The 21,131-nt window shown below is 43.8% G+C and overlaps 1 protein-coding gene and 1 long non-coding RNA gene across 5 annotated transcripts in view; one reads left to right on the forward strand and one right to left on the reverse strand.

Moving 5' to 3' along the window:
- Positions 1 to 4,963: 4,963 nt before the first annotated feature.
- Positions 4,964 to 21,033, reverse strand: LOC129557616 (uncharacterized). Of its 3 annotated transcripts, none has more exons than XR_016037817.1 (5): positions 20,894 to 21,033; positions 19,362 to 19,417; positions 18,475 to 18,642; positions 6,322 to 6,423; positions 4,964 to 5,565 (listed from the first exon to the last, which is right to left on the reverse strand). It is a non-coding gene; the product is annotated as an uncharacterized LOC129557616 (long non-coding RNA). The 3 variants fall into 3 exon arrangements; XR_016037818.1 differs by having other exon boundaries at positions 6,322 to 6,426; XR_008686243.2 differs by lacking the exons at positions 4,964 to 5,565; positions 6,322 to 6,423 and adding an exon at positions 10,223 to 10,467.
- Positions 15,920 to 21,131, forward strand: part of PUM3 (pumilio RNA binding family member 3) — a 53,021-nt gene continuing 47,809 nt past the window's right edge. The window contains exon 1 of one of the 2 annotated variants that reach the window (XM_055428316.2): positions 15,920 to 16,315. The gene's annotated coding sequence lies outside the window, so the exon portion shown is untranslated. The remainder of the gene's footprint in view (positions 16,316 to 21,131) is intronic. The other variant, XM_055428311.2, reaches the window with a different exon arrangement.

Here is a 21,131-nt window from a genome sequence, read left to right on the forward strand (position 1 = left end):
TTGTGGAGTAAATGAATAGTGAATGAATGACTGCAGCCTTTGCACCATTGGCCCGTTTGCTCTGTTGTTCGCAGCAAGTTCATTGGCAGATTGGGTGCTTTTGTCCTGTTTTGGTGGCTGCACTGGCTGGTGACTGTTCCACTGAAATGCTGGTGTTACTCCAGAGACACCTGAGCTCACATTTTATCTAGATCAGAGGAGCTGCCACAAACTCTCTTTTCTTCCCTTTTCCTCAGCATATTTCTGCAGCTGAAACATTGACTGAGGCATAGGCATGAAGAAATTAAATTTCTGTCTGCCCCAAAGCCGCACACCAGCCGACCTGCTACAGGTAGGCCTCCGTGGAGTTAGCTCTCTTTCCCAGTACGTCAGAGTGGAAAGAGAAGGGAAGGCTGATCTTCATTAAGATATTCCATCCATGAGTTAGTTTCTCTCTAGATGATTCTAATAGCTCCCTACAAACAGGAAAAGTCTCATCACTTCCATTCAATGATGTTATAGTCACATTACAAGTCTGTGACGGGAGCTGGGAACAGCATTTCTCAACCTCGGCATTATTGACAGTTGGGGCTGGATGAGTCTTTGTTGTGGGGGTGTTGTCCTGTGTGTTACAGGACTGTAGCAGCACCCCTCACCTCTCCCCTCTAGATGCCAATAACCCCCACCCCCGTGGTAGTTAATTTGTGCCACTGTCTGGGGCACTGTGCCCAGCTCTGCTCTCAGATGTTATTCTGGTTGTTTCTGTGTGGGTCCTTTGGATGAGATAATATTTATTATTTTTCCCGTTATTTATTTATTATTTTATATATATATATATATTTTAATTTATTCATTTGCTTGTGCCAGGTGTTAGCTGCAGCATGTGGGATCTTTAGCTGGGCCTTCAAACTCTAGTTGTGGCATGTGGGATCTAGTTCCCCCAGCAGGGATAGAACATGGGCACCCTGCCTTGGGAGCGTGGAGTGTTAGCCACTAGACCACCAGGGAAGCCCCTATTTTTTATTATGTTATATGAAAATATTTAATATTTGTATATACTAATAAAAACAATGTTCTGTTAAAGCTGTGTAATATTTGAAGTATCGTTGATTTAAGATACTAGTTTCAGGTATATAGCATAGTGAGTCAATACAGATTATACTCTAGTAAAAGTTATCACAAGAAAGTGACTATAATTCCCTGTGCTATATAATATATCCTTGCTGCTTATCTATCTTATGTATAGTAGTTTGTATATGTTTTCTTTTTAAATTAATTGGTTTTTTTAAATCAGTTTTTCTTGAAGTATCATTGGTCTACAAAGTTGTGTTAGTTTCTGCTGTACAACAAAGTGATCGGTTATGCATATACATACATACCCTCTTTTTTGTATTTCCTTCCCATTTAGGTCACCACAGAGCGTTGAGTAGAGTTTCCTGTGCTAGGTTCTCATTAGTGACTGGTTTTATGCATAGCAGTGTATATATATCGATCCCAATCTCCCGATTCATCCCAGCCCTCCTTCACCCTGCTTGGTAACCATAAGTTTGTTGTGTACATCTGTGTCTCCATTTCTGCTTTGCAGATAAGTTCATCTGCACCATTTTTCTAGATTCCACATCTAAGCGATATCATACGATACTGGTTTTTCTCTTTCTGACTTATTTCATTCTGTATGACAGTCTCTAAGTCATCCAGGTCTCTGCAAATGGCACTATTTCATTCTTTGAAACAATTGAGTAATATTCCATTGTATATATGTACCACATTATCCTTATCCATTCATCCACTGATAGACATTTAGGTTGCTTCCATGTCCTGGCTATTGTAAATAGTACTGCTGTGAATACTGGGGTGCATGTATCTTTTTGAATTATGGTTTTCTCTGGGTATGGATGAGATAACATTTAAATTGGTTGACTTTGAGGAAAGCAGATTGCCCCTATCAGGTGGGTGAATATAACAAAAGACTCATCTCCTATAAGCAACAGGGAATCCTGCCAGCAGATGGCCTTTGGACTTGAACTGCAACGCCAGTTCTTCCTTGGGTCTCCGTCTTGATGGCCTTTCGCCTTGAACTACAGATTTCGGACTTTCCAGCCTCCATGTGAGTCGATTCTCTAAAATAAATGTCTCTCTGTGTGTGTATACATATATACAGATCCTATGGGTTCTTTTTCTAGAGAACTCTGACAAATACAACCCGGGAGTAACAACCCAGAATATCTCCAGGCATTGCCAGGTAATTCCCAGCGGGTAGAATAGTCTCAGTTGAGAACCACCACTGCTGACAGGTGAGGCTGGCATTCTTTCGTGGCATAGTTCCTAAAAAGGCTGACCTGGCTAGAATAGTCCAGAACCAAATGGAAGCTAGAATACTTCCTGGAAGGTGTTCTCTATGTGTGGTTCCAAGCCTGGTCTGACAGCAGAGGTTTTAAGGAACCTCTGGAATATCTTGAGCTAAAACTAGTCAACTTGGCCTTGAGTCATTAAATTATCTCTTCTAGAAAAACTGTGTCATATTTGCCTAAGTTTTACTTCAAAGAAAAAGCATATCACCTTTGAATTCAGTCCTTATAGATACTATCATTTATAAGACTTTCTCTCAATTACCTGTATTGATAAATAGCATATCACTTAGAGAAGATGAGCCATAAATTAGCTGAAATTAATATAGATTTTAGATATGAGTAGAAGGATCCTGAGATAATCAATTTTTTTAAGGGGGCAAAGAAATATTATTAAATCATTATTCTTGGGTGGTAAACTTGAATGTTGTAAGTCCTTTCTGAAAACAGTATTGAGTGACTCCAAAAGTACCTCATGAGAAATGTTGGGCTGGAGGAAGCATAGGCTTGAATCAAGATTGCCGTGAGAAATATCAATAACCTCAGATATGCAGATGACACCACCCTTATGGCAGAAAGTGAAGAAGAACTAAAGCGCCTCTTGATGAATGTGAAAGAGGAGAGTGAAAAAGTTGGCTTAAAGCTCAACATTCAGATCATGGCATCCGGTCCCATCACTTCATGGCAAATAGATGGGGAAACAGTAGAAACAGTGGCTGTCTTTATTTTGGGGGGCTCCAAAATCACTGCAGATGGTGACTGCAGCCATGAAATTAAAAGACGCTCCTTGGAAGAAAAGTTATGACCAACCTAGTTCAGTTCAGTCACTCAGTCGTGTCCGACTCTTTGCAACCCCATGAACTGCAGCATGCCAGTCCTCCCTGTCCATCACCAACTCCCGTAGTCTACCCAAACCGATGTCCATTGAGTGGGTGATGCCATCCAACTATCTCATCCTCTGTTGTCCCCTTCTCCTCCTACCCTCAATCTTTTCCAGCAACAGGGTCTTTTCAAATGAGTTATCTCTTTGCATCAGGTGGCCAAAGTATTGGAGTTTCAACTTCAACATCAGTCCTTCCAATGAACACCCAGGACTGATCTGCTTTAGGATGGACTGGCTGGATCTCCTTGCAGTCCAAGGGACTCTCAAGAGTCTTCTCCAACACCACAGTTCAAAAGCACCAATTCTTCAGTGCTCGGCTTTCTTTATACTCCAACTCTCACATACATAACACTGGAAAAACCATAGCCTTGACTAGATGGACCTTTGTTGACAAAGTAATGTCTCTACTTTTTAATATGCTATCTAGGTTGGTCATAACTTTCCTTCCAAGGAGTAAGCATCTTTTAATTTCATGGCTGTGATTACCATCTGCAGTGATTTTTGGAGCCCCCCAAAAAAGTCAGCCACTGTTTCCACTGTTTCCCCTTCTATTTGCCATGAAGTGATGGGACCGGATGCCATGATCTTAGTTTTCTGAATGTTGAGCATTAAGCCAACTTTTTCACTCTCCTCTTTCACTTTCATCAAGAGGCTCTTTAGTTCCTCTTCACTTTCTGCCATAAGGGTGGTGTCATCTGCATATCTGAGGTTATTGATATTTCTCACGGCAATCTTGATTCCAGCTTGTGCTTCCTCCAGCCCAGAATTTCTCATGATGTACTCTGCATATAAGTTAAATAAGCAGGGTGACAATATATACAGCCTTGACGTACTCCTTTTCCTATTTGGAACCAATCTGTTGTTCCATGTTCAGTTCTAACTGTTGCTTCCTGACCTGCATACAGGTTTCTCAAGAGGCAGGTCAGGTGGTCTGATATTCCCATCTCTTTCAGAATTTTTCACAGTTTGTTGTGGTCCACACAGTCAAAGGCTTTGGCATAGTCAGTAAAGCAGGAATAGATGTTTTTCTGAAACTCTCTTGATTTTTTGATGATCCAGCAGATGTTCGCAATTTGATCTTTGGTTCCTCTGCCTTTTCTAAAACCAGCTTGAACATCTGGAAGTTCAAGCCATGATTCAGCAATACGTGACCCATGAACTTCCAGATGTTCAACCTAGACAGCATATTAAAAAGCAGAGACATTACTTTGCCAACAAAGGTCCATCTAGTCCAGGCTATGGTTTTTCTAGTAGTCATGTATGGATGTGAGAGTTGGAATATAAAGAAAGCTAAGCGCCAAAGAATTGATGCTTTTGAACTGTGGTGTTGGAGAAGACTCTTGAGAGTCCCTTGGACTGCAAGGAGATCCAGCCAGTCCATCCTAAGGGAGATCAATCCTGAGTGTTCATTGGAAGGACTGATGTTGAAGCTGAAACTCCAATACTTTGGCCACCTGATGCAAAGAGCTGACTCATTTGAAAAGACCCTGAAGCTGGGAAAGATTGAAGGCAGCAGGAGAAGGGGACGACAGAGGATGAAATGGTTGGATGGAGTCACCGACTCAATGGATAAGAGCTTGAGTAAACTCTGGAAGTTGGTGATGGACAGGGAGGCCTGGCGTGCTGCGGTCCATGGGGTTGCAAAGAGTTAGACACAACTGAGCGACTGAACTGAACTGAAAAGTACCTCTATTGATGACAAGGATACTTCCATCAAAAATGAATATGAAGGCTTTATTAAATGACATGTGAATTGAAGCAAACAGTATTTCCAAATTTGTATCTTATTTTAAATGTGCCTTTGAGTTGTTCATGTCACTAAATAAATTGAACATCACAAGGAGACATTTGACTTGTTCCCTGTATCTGTAAATTTGGCTCAAATGTATTTTTGCAGATTGTCTTGCTGACACAGGAAGGAACCCTGAATAGTCAGCATCCTTGACATTCTTAAGGCAAAGGGATCAAAGTCACTAAGCTCCTCGCCTTCCTCCTTCCCCCTTTCTACTCTGCCTTTTTCTCCACTTCCTTTTCCCATCAATCTCCATCCCACACACCCCAGCCTCCTCCTTGCTTTCCTTAATCTCCTTGTTTTCGCCTTCTTCCTTTCAAATATGTTCCTTTCAAAGATCTCCATCCCCTTGTGCTTATGTACCCACTCATTTTCTATCAAATTTGATGGAAAGAAGAGAAAGATTTAGGAGAAGAAGGGAGTAAGATCGATTCTTCTTCCATTAATGAGAGTGTCAGCATGGAGAGGCCTCCACAAAGGAACCAGGTCTGGGAAAAGTCGTGCGGAGGATGGTTCCATCCATCCACTCGGCAGAATGTCACTCACTGTCCTCCCATGTGAATCTCAGTACGGGACACGTAGTTTCAACAAAGCAAAGAGAGAAAGAAAAGTCAAAGTTATATAATTCTTCTACAGCAGGGATGAATTTGCTGCAAGAATCAGCATTGTTTCTTTTGAAATCAGCTTGATTGGGCTGCATATCCACCCATCAAAGGTAGTAAATATTTTCAGTTGGGTCTTAGAAACCTCTGCCTTCCTCATACATCCTAACAAGTCCTATAGGATGTTGTTGTTGTTCAGTCACTAAGTCGTGTCTGACTCTTTGCCACCTCATGGACTGCAGCGTGCCTGGCTTCCCTGTCCTTCACCATCTCCCAGAGTTTACTCAAACTCATGTCCATTGAGTCGATAATGCCATCCAACCATCTCATCCTCTGCTGCCCTCTTCTCCTCCTGCCCTCAATCTTCCCCAGCATCAGGGTTAGCCACCCACAAAACTGAGGAAGGGAATTTTAATCTTTAGGTTATGACAGTGGCTGAGGAAATGCCCATTTCCCAGGTTTCATGACCTTCTGAGGCAGGTCCCTCCACTTCACCTTGAATCCGCCGCATCTCTGGAGTCCCTGAGCCCACCTCCACTGCACTGCACATCATATTCCCCTGATTTTGCTCTTCTGGTACCTCAGCGTTTTCCCTCCTGGACATTTCCACTCCTTTCTTCCAGGAGCATATCCCTTTCCTTTTCCTATTCTTTTCTTTTTCTTTCCAAGTCTGACTGTCCTGCCGAGGAGCAGAGGGGTGAGAAAAGGAGGTAATACCTCTTATCTTTTGAGAATGAAGCTGAATGAATGCCTCAGTAAATTATTCTCCCATGCTTCCATTTTCTATCTGCATTCTTTGATGAGTTTCTTCAAAAGCTCCTGCTAGAAATATGTGAACAAATGATTAGGTTGTACTTACCTTCTTTTTTATTTTTTGTTTATTTTTGACTGCACGGGTCTTTGTTGCTACACGCAGGCCTTCTCTAGTTGCAAAGAATGGGGGCTACTCTCTAGTTGTGGTGCACAGACTTGTCACTGCGGTGGCTTCTCTTGTTGCAGAGCACAGGCTCTAGGCACACAAGCTTTAGTAGTTGTGGCATATGGGCTTAGTTGCTCTGCAGCATGTGGAATTTCCCAAGGGCAGGGATTGAACTCGTGTCCCCTACATTGGCAGGTAATTCTTAACCACTAGACCACTAGGGAAGTCCATGTATTTACCTTATTTTTTATCTCCATTATTCATAGGTAATGTTTCTTGATTTACATTATCTCTTCATTACTTTTCCTTGTGTTCCCATGAAAAAGATGAATTGGCTAAAATGGGCAGGTCTGGAATTTGGATGTGTGTTGCTCTCCCACAAGTATATAAACTTTATCACACCTTTTCCCAGATCCTTCCCTAATAAGTGTAACTTATAGGTGATTTTGGGCTTCCCTGATAGCTCAGTTGGTAAAGAATCCACCTGCAATACAGGAGACCCTGGTTCAATTCCTGGGTTGAGAAGATCCGCTGGTACCCACTCCAATATTCTTGGGGCATCCCTGTGGCTCAGCTGGTAAAGAATCTGCCTGCAATGTGGGAGACCTGGGTTTGATCCCTGGGTTGGGAAGGGAAAGGCTACCCACTCCAGTATTCTGGCCTGGAGAATTCCATGGACTATAAAGAGTTGGATACGACTAAGTGACTTTAACTTTTCCCTTTCATAGTGTTTTTAAATGATTAGTCTTATAGATACTTATTTTCCCTAATGTGTTCAAAAGAATGCATGTGGGACCAGTTGGACTTTTTTCAGAGATTAACTCCAGTCATTAAATAGGTTGAGTCACTTGTGACCTTATAAGGCAAAGGTCTATAAGACTAAGGCTTGCAATTCTCCGTTTATGAAAGCTCTTAAGTGGTCCCTTCTTTTCATTCCCTGTTGTCAGCACATTAGTCTGAACCCATGTGACTCTGGCTTAGAGGTCTCAATCTACTGCTGTTGCTGCCTGTAGCAAATCCTGCCACCAGACTGTCTGGACCATGCACCTTATCTACTTTGCACACTATCCAGCCCCCCATTGCCAGCAGGTGCATTTCTGACTGAGGGCTTCTCTGATGCTACCAGATGCCATCATAACCCCTGGGTGTCAGGCTGGGAGTTATGGGAAACCTCGAATCCCTGCCCCCAGGAGCAGCCCTCAATCAGTGACTGCTGGGAGCTCATGTATAAACACTTCAGCTCCTGCCTCCCTTGGAGGGGATCCCTCAGCTCTCTGTGTTCTACACCAGCTCCCAGAGTCCCCCAGAGATTAACAAGGTTAATCTCCAGTTACCCAGAGTGGTAAATTACCTGACAGAGAACACTGTGCTGGCTGCCTTCTGTTTCCTACCTCGGCCCACTAATCCCATACTGGTATTTCCTGGCATCACTCCCCACAATCAGTTATTTTCACTTGAATCTTAATCTCATTGTTGACTTCTGAAGGAACTCATTCTGAGACACTGGCTCTCATGTAAGTTCAGTTCAGTTCAGTCGCTCAGTCGTGTCCGACTCTCCGCGACCCCATGAATCACAGCACACCAGGCCTCCCTGTCCATCACCAACTCCCAGAGTTCACTCAAACTCGTGTCCACAGAGTCGGTGATGCCATCCAGCCATCTCATTCTCCGTCGTCCCCTTCTCCTCCCGCCCCCAACCTTTCCCAGCATCAGAGTCTTTTCCAGTGAGTCAACTCGTCGCATGAGGTGGCCAAAGTATTGCAGTTTCAGCTTTAGCATCAGTCCTACCAATGAACACCCAGGATTGATCTCTTTTAGAATGGACTGGTTGGATCTCCTTGCAGTCCAAGGGACTCTCAAGAGTCTTCTCCAACACCACAGTTCAAAAGCATCAATTCTTCGGTGATCAGCTTTCTTCACAGTCCAACTCTCACATCCATACATGACCACGGGAAAAACCATAGCCTTGACTAGACAGGCCTTTGTTGGCAAAGTAATGTCTCTGCTTTTTAATATACTATCAAGGTTGGTCATAACTTTCCTTCCAAGGAGTAAGCGTCTTTTAATTTCCTGGCTGCAATCAGCATCTGCAGTGATTTTGGAGCCTAAAAAAATAAAGTCAGACACTGTTTCCACTGTTTCCCCATCTATTTCCCATGAAGTGATGGGACCAGATGCCATGATCTTTGTTTTCTGAATGTTGAGCTTCAAGCCAACCTTTTCACTCTCCTCTTTCACTTTCATCAAGAGGCTTTTGAGTTCCTCTTCACTTTCTGCCATAAGGGTAGTGTCATCTGCATATCTGAGGTTATTGGTATTTCTCTCGGAAATCTTGATTCCAGCTTGTGATTCTTCCAGCCCAGCGTTCTTCATGATGTACTCTGCATAAAAGTTAAATAAGCACAGTGACAATATACAGCCTTGACGTACTCCTTTTCCTATTTGGAACCAGTCTGTTGTTCCATGTACAGTTTTAACTGTTGCTTCCTGACCTGCATACAGGTTTCTCAAGAGGCAGGTCAGGTGGTCTGGTATTCCCATCTCCTTCAGAATTTTCCAAAGTTGGCTGTGATCCACACGGTCAAAGGCTTTGGCATAGTCATTGAAGCAGAAATAGATGTTTTTCTGGAACTCTCTTGCTTTCTCCATGATCCAGCGGATGTTGGCAATTTGATCTCTGGTGCCTCTGCCTTTTCTAAAACATGCTTGAACATCTGGGAGTTCACAGTTCACATGTTGCTGAAGCCTGGCTTGGAGAATTTTGAGCATGACTTTACTAGCATGTGAGATGAGTTCAATTGTGCGGTAGTTTGAGCATTCTTTGGCATTGCCTTTCTTTGGGATTGGAATGAAGACTGACCTTTTCCAGTCCTGTGGCCACTGCTGAGTTTTCCAAATTTGCTGGCATATTGAGTGCAGCACTTTCACAGCATCATCTTTCAAGACAGTCACGTGATTACTGACCTAGAGCCAGACATCTTGGAATGTGAAGTCAAGTGGGCCTTAGAAAGCATCACTACGAACAAAGCTAGTGGAGGTGATGGAATTCCAATTGAGCTATTTCAAATCTTGAAAGATGATGCTGTGAAAGTGCTGCCTCTCATGTCAGCTCCCACTAAACAGTCGTGTTATACTGAACTTTAAAAAAGTTCAGGGGGGTTATAAAACAAAACCTTTGTTAACATCATCTCCGCTCATAAATCATTGGCAACTTTCAGTAGATAAAGTACAGATGGTCTTAGTCTGTGGCTTGAGAATCTATATCATGTGACTTTTTTCTACTCGCTATAATCCTGTTTCCTACAACTTCCTTCCACTCAGAATGGAGCTTCCAACCATTCCCAGGGGACACAGTGCTCGTCTGGACCCCGAAGCATCTGCCAGCACTATTTCCACTACCAAAGCACACCACACCGCCACCCACCTCCCCGCCCCACCCCATTTCAGTGTATCCTAGGCCACCAACCATTGTGACCATCATCCTCTTTATGGGCCTTTTTGCTGAACACACTACAAAACTTTGGTACTTTGCCTCTACTTCTTTCTTCTGATATTTACCATATTTTTGTTTATTCCCATCCTGGCCTCCCACCTGAACTCTAAACCCATCTTAGAGTAATGTAGCCACTTTCTGTCTTTAGGGCCTGGAATGTAGCTCTACAAATACTAGATGAGGAGACAAAATTCATACTCTGCCATTTATTAAATGTGTGACTGTGGGCAGTATGTATACATCATCTCTTGGAGCTTGTTTCTGTTTTGTGATAGATCTGTAATGTAATACTACATACAGTTTGGATGATTTGAGTGACACAATACATGTGAAAAATGCTCTCAGAACTATCAAATGGTATCTAGTTAGTCATGATTAAGTGGTTGGCAGATAGTTCCTCCTGCTGCTGCTGGAAGTGGGAATGATCAAGTTACGTAAGACAAGCAGCTCCCTAGAGATAAAGAATGAGTGTCAGGAAAAACCAGCAAAAAAATAATATATCATTATGATGAGTTTTATAGAACCAGTTCATGGGCAATAAAATAGCTTGATTCTATCTACTTCACATATTCATTAATCCTGCAAAAGTTTATTGTTTGGATGTCAGATCATTTTTCTCCCTTGCTCAGAACCCTGAGAAAGCGCTTCTTTTTCACTCAAGAGTAAAACCCAGAGTCCTTAAAATGGCCTAAAAAAATCCTTTCACCATCTACAAACCACTCCCACCCTCCTCCTGAACTTTTTCCTGTTACTCTTCTTCCTGGCTGACTCCAGCCACCCACCCCTCCCCATGTTCCTCAAAGACACAGTCATGAGGGGTGATGACTCCTGCTCTGGTCCTTTGTTTCAGCTCTCTCCTCTGCCTGGAACGCTCTTCTTCCAGATGTATGCTTGGCAAACTCCTAAACTCTCTGGATCTCTCCTTAGTGAGATGGACACTGACCACCCTATTTGATATTATAACCTGTTCTCCTGGTCTGGTTCTCTCTTTACTCCATTCTTTTCACTGTAGTACTTCTAACATACTCCAATACTTTGGCCACCTCATGCGACAAGTTGACTCACTGGAAAAGACTCTGATGCTGGGAGGGATTGCGGGCGGGAGGAGACGGGGACGACAGAGAATGAGATGGCTGGATGGCATCACCGACTCGATGGACATGAGTTTGAGTGAACTTCGGGAGTTGGTGATGGACAGGGAGGCCTGGCGTGCTGTGATTCATGGGGTCACAAAGAGTCGGACACACTGAGCGACTGAACTGAACTGAACTTCTAACATATCTTATCATGCCCTTGTTTTTGCTTGTGGTTGTTTGGTGTTTATTATCAGGAAGGCTTAGATTTGTTGACTAATAGATATCCTGAGTGCCCAGGACAGTGCCTGGGACAGAATAGCCACTGAATGAATATAGCTGCCGAATTTGTTGACTTAAGTTCTTACTGTGTGCTCGCAAATAAAATAGCTGTGATCCTTATACTTGTGCAGTTATAGTTTAACAGTGATACCCATATAACTAATCTTATCAACAAATAATTATGTGCCAGGCAATGTATAAGGGCCTAGAGATTCAGTGGGCTTCCTTGGTAGCTCAAATGGTAAAGAATCTGTCAGTAATGCAGGAGACCCAGGTTCAATCCCTGGGTGAGGATGATCCCCTGGAGAAGGGAATAGCAACATTCTCCAATATTCTTGCCTGGAGAATTCCATGGACAGAGGAGCCTGGTGGGCTACAGTCCATGGGGTCACAAAGAGTCAGACATGACTGAGCGACTTTCACTAGAGATACTACAGCAAGCGAAGGACAGTTTCCTTGCTCTAAGATAGCTAACCTTTGTGAAATGCTATCTTGATGTTATAAAAATTCAGGTGTTAATGTATTTGAGATACTCGGCCACCAAATTTAAAATTATCAATTGTTGTTTTCACCTCCCTGTCTTGCACATAGTCAATCTCAGCAATAAGGTGTCTTAAAACAAACACTGGATTGTGTATCTCCCAAAACCTGACTTCTACACTCAGTGTGAAGTCATATTTTAACTGTATAGTATAATTTACTGTCCAAGGAGCTATTTTTTGAAAACCTATTATTGCTTTGAGTTGCTAAATACTAGATAATACACTGAAGATTAAATGGCAGAAATTAATCTTGTCCCCTCCCTCCAAATATAGAAACGACATAAGATTAGGCTTCTAAAACCCTGGTGACCATTCTGGTTCTTGTCCTGGCCTTGCCACTAAACCAGTCATATAACAGTGACAGGCAGAGAGTATACAGCTCAGGTCTTGCTTCAAGAGGACACCTGCTGCAGGAGGTGAGAGGTGGGTTAGCTGAAGGCCTCCAAGCTCTCGAATCTTCAGCATCCACAGTGTCCAGACCAAGACCAACAGGACATTCCTGTCCACCTCTCTAATGGCATCCACAGTGTCCAGACCAACAACAGGACATTCCTGTCCACCTCTCTAATGGCCAGTCGTGGCTCTGAGTCTTCACACCAGCCAGGCCAAAGAATCCTCAAAGCTGTTCTTGGGGGCTCCTCCTGTACGATCCTTCCCACATCCCTGTCTGAGGCTCTCCCTCTTACCCCACTGCCTTTTCCCTTTAGCTTTATGGAATATTTGTTGCATAAATCTTACATTTCTAACTCTGCTCTTGTTTCCCAGAGAACTTGAAACAATGCCACTGGTACCAGGAGTGGTTCCAGAAAGTTGATGAAAAGATGGGGTTTGAGACCAGATCACTCATCCCAGGCTGGCAAGGAGGGTCCCAGTCCAAGTGGTATGTGGGGCACAGCTAGTCCTTGGCACAGATGGTTGTTCATCTGCTAAAAAACAGTCACTACTGATGAGCATGGGGTCATCTGGTGGAGAGGAATGCCTTTGCCAGTGCAGTGGTTCAGGGATTTCAAAATTATGGGGGGTTCGGTGTCTACAAGGAGAATGAATGTGGAGGATTCCCTACAGAGTGACGATGAGAATTGGAATCAGATGGTTAAAGGCTCATGGGGGAGGCAAAGCCATCTCTGGTCACTTGCAAAGAGGCTGCTGTCTCTGGCAGGGGAAGAGGATGACATGAAAAGCAAGCCCAAGATTTTAGGGAGTGTGCATCTCCAGAATGTTTCAAGTGCTTAGCCAGGGCATCCCGTTACACAGGAGCCAAAGACCTGACTGGGACAACCTGAGACCATGAGCTGTGGAATGGGTGCATGAATGGGTGCCCCCAGTTTGGCTCTGCTGACGGCCCTGAACACGCGAACTTGCAGAGGTAGCCCACACTGCCTTGTTGAGATCCAGACTCTGCTTGAGCAGGAAAACACCATAGAGGCCTCTCCCTATAAGACAATATCTGCTCCCTGACCACCTGCCCTCAAGAGAACCCCCACTGCCTCTCCTGGCTGCCTGGCCAGTCACTTGAGTTAAACCCAACAGAGGACATGCTGAGCTTGTTGAGGGAGGAGAGAGATTACCCCCCAGAGGACCAGCAGGAATTGGCCAGCATACACTGTCAGGGGAGAGGCCCACCGAGGGACTTGGGTGTGAGGGGGCTGGAAGGCCAAAGAGAACAAGCAGGAAAACTTTGACTTGGACTCACTTTCTAGGAACATGGGATTTAACACTCCAGTGTGGACCCCAGAAGAAGGAGGCAAACACTAAGTTTTTACTCCAATCGCAGAGCAGAGGTGAAATGTCTGAGTTACCGCAGCAGATGGTAAAATAGGATAGAAAAAGTAGATGGAAAATAGGATCAGAAACAGTTCACACTCCTTGGAATGAACAACAGTATTCATTTACAGTTTTGCACCAGGGCTGTGTTAGCTCGCCCACCTTCTGTCTTAATATAGTCCAAAGAGATCTAGGCCATCTGGACATCCCGCAGAACAGCACACCAATTCATTACATTTGTGAAATAAAGACACGACTAGTACACTCGAGACCTTGGTAAGAAATGTATATTCAAAAAGATGGGAAATAAATGCTGAAGAGTTTCAAGGACAGGCCACTTCAGTAAAGCTTACAGGAATCCTAAGACTAGGACTGAAAAAAAGGAGGTGCACGTTTTTAAGGTCAGGGACATGTCAGGGTGTCCCTCCAAAGTGAAGACACGTGGTTGCATCTCGGATTCCCTATTACAAAGAAGGAAGTACAATGCCCAGGGAGCCTTTTCACGTCTGGCGGCCAAGTCCTTCACAGCTCGGAATCCTGCTCTGTCTGGTCCCTGCACTGGAGGGCGTGGCAGACTGCCCGCTTTGAGTGGAGCATGGGGCAGGAAGGACTGTACAGCAGGGCCAAGATGTAGCAAAAGCAGCCTCCCCACTTAGAGCAGAACATCTGGCAGACCCTGTGGTGTGGGATGTGTCAGTGGTGAGAAAAGATGCAGCACAGAGTTCATGGTAAGCCCAAGGAGGATCACAGCTTAGAGCCTTGGGGTTCTAGAGCAAGGCCAGATCATCTATCATGGGGAATTATATGCATCTCCTAGCATGTTACTGAGACCTGAGAGAGGCAGTGCTTGACTATAGTGTCCAATAACCATCCTCCCACAGCTGTCCACTGGGAGGTGGGTTCTGTCTCACCTGTCATTCCGTAAAGTGAAAAGGGCCCAGCAACAATCCATTAGAACATGGAAATGGTATGTCCTGGCTTGAGCCCAAGTAAGACCAGAGGGCGTGAGTCGGCTGCACAAATAGGAAGCCTCGATCTCTGCATCACCCACGTGGCTGCATCAGCCCTCCTGCCCCAGCTCTCTTCTGTGACCATGGAGCAGGGTACCTTACAAATAGCTGATGGAGGAGGAAAAAGCCCCATCACATTGTACAGGTGAATTGGTGAGGTTTGGGGGTACAAACTGAAAGTAAATGGTAGCATTACAGCCTCATTCAGGTGAGAGACAGTAGAGGGGGGAATCCCCTTAATGGGCAAGCGTATACCTAGTCATCCAGGCTATGCGGAAGGAGAAATGGCCCAAGGTGACAGCATATAGAAATTGCTATCATTGACCAGTGCCCCAACCAGTCAAGCACCTGGAAAGAAAAGGACAGTGGGAAACAAGGTCCATGGTAAAGGCAGATGGGAATGGACACAGCAGGTGACCATTTTCACATGATACTACCCAACAAAGTGTTACGTCGCTTAGTCGTGTCCAGCTCTTTGCAACCCCATGGACTGTAGCCCACCAGGCTCCTCTGTCCATGGCATTCTCCAGGCAAGAATACTGAAGTGGGTAACCATTCCCTTCTCCAGGGGGTCCCAACCCAGAGATCGAACCCAAATCTCCTGCATTGCAGGGCAGGCAGATTCTTTCCCATCTGAGCCACAAAGGAAGCCCAATCAAAAGGCATCCACAGTAACCACTGAACAACCAACAAGACAAGCTGATTCAGCCGGTTGACATCAGTTAGCTTGCAACACTAGACACTCTAGAGCTGGACTGCTGGGTACATGAATGCAGTGGCCACGGTGACAGTAAAGAGGCTACATGTGGGCCAAGCAGCGTGAACTTCCACTCACCAAAGCCCGTTTAACTACTGATTCCTCTGAATGTAGACCTGCCAACAACAGAAACCAGTGCTGAGCCCTTGAATTGGCACTGTTTCCCAGCGACCAGCAGGTCACCTACTGATGAGTTGATGACATTGGGCTCCTATTACTCTGGAAGGGCCAGCTGTTTCTCCTCATAGATATACAGAGGCCTATTCCAAGTATGGACTTGCTTTTCCTGCCCAAGAGCCTCAGCCAGGACCACTGTCCAGAAGCTAAGAAGCACCTGATCTATCGTCATGGAAAACTACACAACATAGCATCTGAATAGGGAACACACTTCACAGCAAAGGCGGTCATATGATCCACAAGACACATTACACACTGCTCCCCCAGAGCCAGCCGTGTGACACAGCAGCGCGTTGGCTTTTTAAAGGTGCAGCTGAAGCATCAGCTCAGAGGCTGTAATCTACAAAAATGGGATGCTGTCCTCCAGAACGCAGAATAAATCCAAGTGAGAGATCTCTCTATGGTACTATGAGACAATGACTACATAGGCCTGGGAACTAAGGAGCAGAAGCAGGAATGGCCCCACTTGCCGTCATTCTAAATGGTCCTCTGGGGCAATTTGTGCTTCCTGTTCCTACAGCTCTGGGCTCTGCAAAGGAGACACATTCTTAGCAGAGGATAGAGCAAGAGTTCCACTGAGCTATGGATGTTTCCTGGATGTTTTGGACTCACTGTGTCCAGGACCAACAGTGAGAAGAGTAACTCCTTCTCAACCATGTTGGCAGGAGTGATGAACTCACATCAGCAGGAAGAGGTAAGGCTGCTTTTCTACACCGGGGATGTGTGGGATCACTGTAGAGCCCAGGTGATCCACTCAGGCGCCTCTCAGTACTTCTTAGCCCCGATGGTCACTGCAAAAGGATCTCTGTAGTATTCTTCACCTTACAAGGGTATGCTTACCACAGTCCCTAAGAACCTTCAGTCAAAAGATCTTTTTACCACACCTTTCTCCTGTCCATCAGTCCCTTCAGATCAGGCCTGAGGCTTCTGAGTTAATCCTGTTCTCTCTCTCCTTGTCTTTCACAGGCTTCCCACCCCCAATACATGTCTTGGCCTTTTATTTCTATCTCAGCACCTGCTGGAAAAGTTAAAGTGACATAACGGGTTTAGGTTATTGGTTAATCTTTTCTCCATCTTAAAATGAGGAGGAAAACTGAGTAGGTATATAGAGCTAGATATCATTGTTAACTCCTGACTTAATATTTCTATAGTTTTTAAAAGTAAAATGGAAGAAATAGTTAGAAAATGATTCACTTATTAATGAGCTTGCTCAGAAATCAAGGAAATCACAAGTTGAAACCAGTCACTAGTTTGCAAAGGAAATACCTTTCATAAAGCCTGAAAACAAAAGTTCAGCAAAAAGTTAAACCAAAAACATGTTCATTGTTCCCATCCTTGCTAAAACCTGGGGCTGCTACCTGTTGCTTGGGGAGTTTTGTTCTATGATAGTGCAGTGTTAAGTATGACTCATGGGCTGTAAGTGATATTAACTAATCTTTGATATGATCTTTCATTAAAAGTGGAATTTTATACTACAGTCAGATACACTTTCATCTTATTGATCTGATTTTTCTGTGGCTCTTAGGAGTGTCACCAAACAAAGCATAATTAGGACAAGGTCAATTTTATGTTTGGTGGTGCTGGTGGTTTGGTCACTAAGTCATGTCCAACTCTTGCGACCCCATGGAGTGTAGCCTGCCAGGCTCTTCTCTCTATGAGATTTCTCAGGCAAGAATACTGGAGTGAATTGCCATTCCCTTCTTCAGGGGATATTCCCGACCCAGGGGTTGAATCGGGTCTCCTGAATTGCAGGTGGTCTCCTGCATTGCAGGCTGATTCTTTACCATCTGAGCCACCATCTTATTGATCTGATTTTTCTGTGGCTCTTAAGATTATGTCATCAAAGAATGTAAAACTAGGACAATGTCAATTTTTTGTCTACTACACAGTAACTGGAAATTTGGAATGCACAATTATGTTTATATTTATGCACTTTTTAGCAAATGTGTGGTATTGAAAGACATAATCCACTCTACTCAGAAGCAGTTCTTTTTTACTAAAGGAAAATGTGTTGGCAACTGCTCCGTTTCCACGGATTTATGATTCTAATAGGTCCTGAAAATAAAACCCAATCTTTGCCAAAGTCCCACTTACGTTTTACATCAATAATATGCCCTTTATCCCTGCTTATGCTTTGGGAAACACTAAAAGAACATCGTTAGTTAAAAATCCATTAGTTAAAACTTAAAAGAACTGATTTGGAGGGAGGGGAGATGTGTGGGAGCTGACACCTAACACTTTATTTTTATGAAAAAGAGGAAATTGCACAAAATAGTGACAAACTGAAAAAAAAAAAAAAGCGAACTTTTCCCAGAATACATTTGAAAGCATATAGTTCAAATTTAAACCATTTCCAGTATGTAATGATGTTAACTGACTGCAGGAGACCTCAAGCAATAAGAGAGATATAGTTATATCTAAGACATTCTACTTAGAGAAACAAGTGCACTTTACATTTAATTCTCTAATTCTGGTGACCACAAAAAGAGGAACCAGAAGGTTACAGGGTTTAATCCAAATTTAACTGGAAAATCAAATCAAATCACCAACTTGAACTCCATTCCCTAAATAAGCAACTCAATTTTAGCCACACCTTAGTGTGATCTGGGGGAACTTTACAAATTCTCAGTGGCCAAGTCCCACTTCAGACTAATTAAATCAGAATTACTGTTGTTGGGTTTTGTTTTTTTTTAATCCACAGGTGATTCTGATGTGTGACCAAGATTGAGATCCACTGCCTTGGATACCAGAGTAATTTTAAGTTTTAGCTTACTAGTTAGAGTTATTTTAAGTTTTAAACCAGATTAAATAACAAATTTCTGCTGCTGGATGAAAGCATATTTGCCAAATTACCTGTCATTTTACTACAGTACTGGGAAAAGAATGGAATCCAAATGCTTTGTTAACAGCGTGTCCGATGGTCTTCCAGTCCTGGGGGCAGCCGTGTAACTTGAGTTCTAGGCGTTACATAGACGGGAAACACTGCCAGGTCTTCTCCTTCTGGGATGAAAGGATAGAGCCCTATTGGGAGGAAAAAAGTGGATTTCATCTTTTCTCCATTCTCCTAGCCCTGAACTCTGATATAAATCTGGAAACTGAGAGGTATGTGTTGCAGTCAGGAAACGATAGAGAAACAAGTCAGACAGAAAAAGACAAATACAGTGTGATCTCACTCACATGTGGAATCTCAAAAACCTGAACTCATAAAAACAGAATAGATTGATGGTTGTCAGAGGCTGGGAGGGAAGAGGTGGGCATGGAGCACAGGGGAAATGGACAGGTATTAGATATTTGAAGAATTAACTTGGTGAACTGTAAAATTATAGAAAACTTTTGTTGTTGTTGTCCTGTGAAACCACAAGATACTTCCAACTGACTCCAAACAAATCAAACCCTCAAGTCAATCTTACTGTGAAATTTTTGACAGCACACAGATTGGATAAATAACATCATTACTGATAATCTAGGACTTAGGTATGTGACTATTTTTTTCTTCTTGGTGAGAAGGAAGATGAACAGAGTTTGATGTATTGGGTTAGCCAGAAAGTTTGTTTGGGGTTTTTCAATAAGATCAGATAGAAAACCTCGAACGAACTTTTTGGCCAACCCAGTACATTTGACAGCTACATGGATGTGTCTGAGAGGATGTGGGGTGATGCAGACTGTGGTGCTGAAAATATATCTCTTTCAGGTAGGGTGGATACATGAAGATGTTATCATCCTCATTGGCTAGTACATACCATTCTATTTGCCTAATAGGTGCTGCAGTGGACCTTCTGAGCTTTCACTGGAGGATCTGTGAATTAGAGATAGTAGTCCATAGTCAGTCATGTTGAGTTTGGAGTTAGACTGACTGGATCAAAACTACTGAATGTTTCCTCTTTCTACATAACTTGAGGGGAAAACCTACTTAACTCTTCTTATGAGATTTAAAAGAGCTTATCCAGACATAATACTTAAGACACACAGAACATATTTAGCAACTGTCTATGTGCTGAATAGTGCTATAGGTGTTTGGGAAGTAATGATGGTCCCTGTCCTCAAGAAGCAAAGTCTAGTGAAATACCAGTCTCAAGCCTGATGCCTTGAGGTGGGAAACGTGTGATTTGGAAGACAGTAAAATCTGATGCTTGACACCCCGGGATCAAGTCCTATTCCTCAACTTTCCTAGTGGCCCTCCAAACGATATATCAGTATACCATCCCGCAGAACCTATGAAAGAGACTGCTTTTGGGAAAAGGATCTTTGCATATATAATTAAGTAAGGACCTCCGAATGAGAGCATCCTTGATTATCCTGATGGGCCCTAAATCCAAAGCCACGTGTCTTTATAATATATGGAAGACAGGAAGACATTGAAGAGAAAGACATGTGAAGACAGAGGCAGAGACTGCAGTCATGCAGTCCAAGCCAAGGAATGCCTGGAACCGCTAGAAGCTGGAAGGAGCAGAGAATGCTACCCTAGAACCTTCAGAGGGTGCACAACCTCGCTACTAGCGTGATTTCCAAAACTGTTAAAGAATAAATTCTTTTGTTTGACCAGAGCAAGTTTGTGGTGTGTTTCTTCATCTGTAAGATGGGGATAACATCCTAACTAGTCTGATTTCCTAAAGCCTTAAGTCGGGTAACTACCGTCTGGAGGAACTCGTAGAGGTTTAAAATGGCAAGCATTTCTTGAGCGCTTGTTCAAATCATTTATTGTGTTAGGCGCTTTCCATGTATGACTTCAGTTCAGTTCTGTTCAGTTCAGTCGCTCAGTCGTGTCCGACTCTCCGCGACCCCATGAATCACAGCACGCCAGGCCTCCCTGTTCATCACCAACTCCCGGAGTACACTCAAACTCATGTCCACAGAGTCGGTGATGCCATCCAGCCACCTCATTCTCTGTCGTCCCCTTCTTCTCCCGCCCCCAACCTTTCCCAGCATCAGAGTCTTTTCCAGTAAGTCAACTCGTCGCATGAGGTGGCCAAAGTATTGCAGTTTCAGCTTTAGCATCAGTCCTTCCAATGAACACCCAGGATTGATCTCCTTTAGAATGGACTGGTTGTGACTTAGCCATCTATAATTCATTGATCAGGTAACCAAGGCTCAGAGAAATTGAGTGATTTGCCCAAAACCATCCAGCTAAAAAACGGAGAGAAACGAGATCGCAATCCTAGCTAACTACCGAGATGTCGCTTTAATGCTCCCTGCTACCCTGATGGTGGGAAAGAGTGAAGGCAAAAGGAGAAGGGGACAACAGAGGATGAGATGCTTAGATAGGATCACCGACTCGACTGAACAAACTCCAGGAGATCGCGGACAGAGGAGCCTGGCGTGCTGCAGTTCATGGTATCACAAAGAGTCAGACACGACTTAGCGACTGAAGAACAAGGAGAAGACCGGCCAACCAAACTTCCACTTCCACGATCGGTCAGCCTCCACTGGAAGCCGCCAGCGCTGCGGCCGGGAAGGAACGGGTTAATGACGTCACTTTGCGTAGCCACCGTCACGTCATTGACCCACGGATA

The sequence above is a fragment of the Moschus berezovskii genome, chromosome 7 (genome assembly GCF_049115385.1).
Source record: "Moschus berezovskii isolate FMDL1 chromosome 7, NW_MosBer_1.0, whole genome shotgun sequence".
NCBI classification, from domain to species: Eukaryota; Metazoa; Chordata; class Mammalia; order Artiodactyla; family Moschidae; genus Moschus; species Moschus berezovskii.